A 5,650-nucleotide genomic window follows, 5' to 3' on the forward strand; every position below is an offset into this window, starting at 1 on the left:
TGTATGGCTTTGATCTTTGATGGGTCCAACTAGATGCCTCACCGGCTGACTATGAATCCCAACAGTTTTCCGGATGGAACACCAAATGCACACTTGGCGGGGTTCAGCTTGCGGTTGTACCTGCGAAGCCTCTGGAAGAATTTCCTCAAATCCCCGACATGGTCGGCCTGATGCTTTGATTTTATGATCACATCATCTACATATACCTCAATCTCCTTGTGTGTCATATCATGAAACACAGTAGTCATTGCCCTCATATAAGTTGCCCCAGCATTCTTCAAACCAAATGGCATTACCCGGTAGCAATAAGTTCCCCATGGCGTGATGAATGCCGTCTTTTCTGTATCTTCTTCATCCATCAGAATCTGATGATACCCGGCATAGCAATCCATAAAAGATCCAATCTCACGCTTGGCACAATTATCGATCAAAATATGGATATTGGGTAGTGGGAAGTTATCCTTTGGACTTGCTTTGTTGAGATTGCGGTAATCGACGCATACTCTGATCTTGTCGTCCTTCTTCGGTACAGGCATGACATTAGCCAACCAAACAGGATATCGAGTGACCCGAATAACCTTTGCATCCAACTGCTTGGTAACTTCTTCTTTAATCTTCACACTCATATCAGTTTTGAATTTTCTCAACTTTTGCTTGACGGGAGGGAATGTTGGATCAGTGGGCAATTTGTGGACCACCAAATCAGTGCTTAAACCCGGTATGTCGTCATATGACCATGCAAAAACATCTTTGTACTCGATGAGTATTTTGATTAACTCCTCCCGGATTTTTGGCTCGAGGTGGACACTTATTTTAGTCTCTCGGACATTGTCTGTGTCCCCTAAATTGACGACTTCTGTGTCATTCAGGTTGGGTTTGGATTTTTCTTCGAAGTAAATTAACTCCTTACTAATCTCTTCGAAGGCTTCATCCTCATCATCTTATTCTGATTCGTAATCACAATCTACTTATTGAACTAATATTCCGGAATCAGATTGATTTTTAAGACTGGGCTGAGGATTCCTTATGCATGCCATGTCATTAGAACCAGCGTAAAAAGAACTGTATAGAAAAGAAAACAAAAAGGAAAACCATCAGGAATGATGAAGAAAAGGAAATTGTATTTTATTGAATGATAAAAGATAACAAGGTTTGCACACTCAAACAGACTGAAAAAATGAAATCTGGATTACAACCCTGGAATAATCCGTACAAACTTAAAGGAAAATCAAACCAAACTACCAAGACTCCTTCCGAGTAGGGAGAGGAGTAGCCTTCCAATTATTAAGCTTTGTTGTTGTCCCGACAAATTGCACTTCTGCGTTGCTATAACCTTCTCCAATTTCTACCATGTTCACACTGTCGAACAACTTCTCAAATCTTTCAATTAACTCCTTGTCCGGATCAATCATAGAACTGGGAATTGTTGTCACTAGGAGACTCCTCATAACGGACTTGACAAATGATCTGGAAAGATGTGGGACCGGCTTTTGAAGGACCCATGCCCTCTGTTTCAATTTCCTGGCTCTTTTTATGTCTGCGGCTGTGGGCTTGAAACCTAGCCAAATGTTCCCAAGTTTTCAGGAAGAGACACGGGCTGTATGATGCCTTGCAAAGCTGATCCCAAACCTTTTCCTGGTACAAAACCATTCTTCAACATTTCATACGCTACCATGATTGATGCGGCGGTTATCTTCGGATTTGGGATACACTTCCCTTCTGGAACTTTCTTGACTGACATTGCGTCAGAAACTTGGTAGACCCATGGTCCCTTATCATCTTCCACTTCAATGAATGGCACAATGGTGTTGCTGTGAGCGCACAAATTATCTTCGTCGTGCAAAACTATTTCCTGCCTGTCCCATTCAAACTTGACCATCTGATGGAGTGTTGATGGTACTGCTTTAGCGGCGTGGATCCATGGTCACCCTAATAGCAAATTGTAGGAAACAGCTATATCCAGCACTTGGAATTCCATTGTGAATTCTACTGGACCTATAGTCAGCTCCAATATTATGTCCCCGACTGAGTCTTTGCCACCACTATCAAATCCTCGCACACAGATATTATTCTTATGGATCCTCTCATCTTCAACTTTAGCTTGCTTAGAGTGGAGAGAGGACAGATGTTCGCACTTGAACCATTGTCAACCTATACCCGGGTAACCACGTAATCCTCGCATTTTACTGTCAGGTAAAGGGCTTTGTTGTGCTCAGTACCCTCTACGGGCAATTCATTATCGGAAAAAGTGACTCTATTTACTTCAAAAATCTTGTTGGCTATCTTTTCCAGATGGTTTACCGAGATCTTGTCGGGGACATGGGCCTCATTCAAAATTTTCATCAGTGACTGATGGTGCTCATCTGAATGGATTAGCAATGAGATCTGAGCGGGCGTTTTCCTCAACTGTTCTACAACAGAATAGTCATGCACTTTCATTTTCCTCAAAAATTCCTCTGCCTCTTCTTTAGTTATAGTTTTCTTTACCGGTGTTGGATTATCTTTAGTTCTTCTTAACTCCTCGGGAGTAAAGCACCTTCCAAACCTTGTGCTTTACAAACTTTTTCTTTGATTTCTTTCCCTTTGTAAATCACTTTCACTCGTTCATAATTCCAAGGAACAGCCTTGCTGTTGATCACTGTAAGCTGAGTTACTGGTTTTATAATAACAGGCTCTGTGCGAGCACCTTTCATGACCACAACAAGTTTACTTGCAACCCCTGGCACTACCACTTTAGCTTTCTCTAGTTTCACTACAACAATGTTTGACGACCCTCTCTCGGCTACCACAGCGGGCTTATCGACTACCGTTTTCGATTGGACCATTGATTTCCCACTAGTTACCTTTTCCTTTGAGTTGGTTTCGCTGGAACGGATCATCATTACCATCTGCGAGGGCTTCCTAGAATCACCTTCTTTGTGTATCAACTCAATCATATGGGTCTCATGGTGAGCTGGCAGTGGATTCTGATTGATATTTGGTGCTTCTGGGGCCAGAACCTCGATCCGATGAGTATCAATAAGCCCTTGCACAGCTGCTTTCAGTTTCCAACACTTCACTGTATCATTCCCCGGGGCTCCTGAACAGTACTCACAACTCACCGAGTGGTCAAGATTTCTAGGAGGGGGATTTTGCATTTTAGGCTTAATTGGATTCAGCATGCCCAACTGCCTCAACCTGTGGAAAAGACTGGTATATGATTCCCCCGGTGGAGTGAAAGTCTTTTGCTTCTGTAACCTCTAATTCTTGAAGGCTTGGTTTGGTCGGAAACCCGTTCCGGGGAGATTTCTGTAGGCTCTTGGCGGTGGATATGTACTTTGTGGAGCTGGGTATGGATTTTGTGGAGCTGGGTATGGATTTTGTGGAGCCGGCGCACGCCATTATGCGTGTACCGGGGTTTGGGTATAGGTTTGTGCATGATGGACAGAAAAATGGGGATCTGGAAGTGGGTAGTAATGCTGTGGACGGCTATATAGAGCGTGGGGGTAATTTTGGTGGTAGGGTCGGGGTTGGTTATAGTAGGGTGATGGGCTTTTAGATCCAAACCAGGCTCTGGACTCAACTGTCGCGACATCTTCTTTCTTCTTTTTCCCAAGCACACCTCCAGTGCTGTTTTGAATGGCCTGGGTAGTTGCCTTGATTGCTGAATAACTCATGATTTTGTTGGACTTAAGCCCCTCCTCGACCATGCCTCCCATTTTTACAACCTCATTAAAAGACTTGCCAATTGCGGACACCAAATGACCAAAGTAAGTCGGCTCCAAAGCTTGCAAAAAGTAATCAACCATCTCACTTTCTTTCATTGGGGGATCTACCCTTGCTGCTTGCTCCCACCACCGGAAACCATACTCTCTAAAGCTTTCACTGTGCTTATTCTCCAGTTTAGTCAAAGATAGTCGGTCTGGAATGATCTCATGATTATACTGAAAGTGACAAGCGAATGCTTGTGCCAGATCATCCCATGTGTACCATCTTCCGTGATCTTGGCGGGTGTACCATTCCAATGCTGATCTGCTCAAGCTCTGACTGAAGTAAGCCATTAGGAATTCATCCTTTCCTCCGGCTCCCCTCTTCTTACTGCAAAAACCTCTCAAATGAGCCATCGGATCACCGTGTCCGTTGTACAAGTTGAATTTGGGCATTTTGAACCCTGCCGATTGTTGTACATTTGGGAATAAACACAGGTCTTTGTAAGCCACACTTACCTAACCTCCTAGCCCTCTCATATCCCTGAAGGATTGTTCTATGCTTTTCATTTTTCTGAACATCTCTTCATGTTCAGGATTTTTGGCTGGTCTCTCAGCTTGTCTCGGGAGATCAGAGCGTGGATCATAGGGGTAGGTTTCGGGAACTTTGAGGGTGGGCTACGGGGGATAATACTAGTTGTCCTGAGCTTGGAACATAGGTCCGCTCGAGGATATATGGAGTGCAGCTGGTGGAGATGCCACAAAGACAGGGGTGACTGGCGGAGGGGGGTATGGAATTGATTTTGGTGGTGGAGCTGTGGCATATGAGAAGTAGTGCCATGGTAATGTTGGTAAATGGGAAAACCTGGATCGGTGGCAGGATGATCCTGAGACTGAGCTAATAGTGGGGTAAAAGTCGGGTTAGCCGGGTAAGACGGTGGTGATTGCCCTTTGGACCAGGCCTGGTACATTTCGGCCATCTGTTGCTTAAGTTTGAGCATCTCCTCCTTTATTTTATTGACATCCAACTCCTCCACCTCAACACTAGTGTCGGCATCCGGGATAGACATGATTTCTGGTATTGGTCCTTTCGATCTGGTTTGGTAATGATAATGTGATAGTATCCTCTAGATAAACTAACTGCTTGAATTCTCTGAAAAACAACAAACTTACTAGTTCTTAGAGTTTAACACAAATGCAATTACACGTTGGGATGCAATGCACCTAGGCAATTAACCATTTTCTATCATGCATTTGCTTCGGTTGCGTGCGTCATTCTGGCCTCTCATAATTGTGCCCCTTCTTTTAAGCTTCTTTTATTCTATCCTTCTTTATTTCCCCTTTTTCCTTTTTAGTGGTGGTCGAATCCTATAGAGATTGCCTACGTATCATGTCCCCGCAAGAATCAGACCGTGCGTAGTTCTGTCAGATAAGTGTGAAAGTAAATAAAACATTTTTGGGATTTTCAGCTTTTATAAAAACAGATGCTTCGATCACAAAGACTCAATACTAACAAATTTCAAAAGATAACAGACTCTGATGCAAAAGACAAAATACAGACTCCGAAATTAAGCTATCATACTTTAAAGAAATACAGACTAACATAAAGAAAATATAAACCCAACATGACTTACGGACTCCGACAGAAAAGGAAATACCGACTCAAACGGAAAATCAAGAGTATATCAATGCTCCTGGTGCCTGCGGGACATCATTCGATCTTGTCGCAGGCCTATGTGCAAGATCCCTTTGAAGTTGGTCCAAGTTGTTCATTATTTGTTTGACAAAGGTCATCACCGCTGCAAAGAACGTAGTGCGAGTCATATCCTCACAAATGTGGCACTTCATAACGATGTAGTCTGCGATGTTTCTAATTCTCTCTCTTATGACGCCCTTTTCTTGTAACAAACGCCCAATCTGCTGGGCCCTGACCTCCAAATTTGCTTGGCTGCATAATTTTGTTC

This window comes from Nicotiana sylvestris, chromosome 12, assembly GCF_000393655.2.
Source record: "Nicotiana sylvestris chromosome 12, ASM39365v2, whole genome shotgun sequence".
Lineage (NCBI taxonomy): Eukaryota > Viridiplantae > Streptophyta > Magnoliopsida > Solanales > Solanaceae > Nicotiana > Nicotiana sylvestris.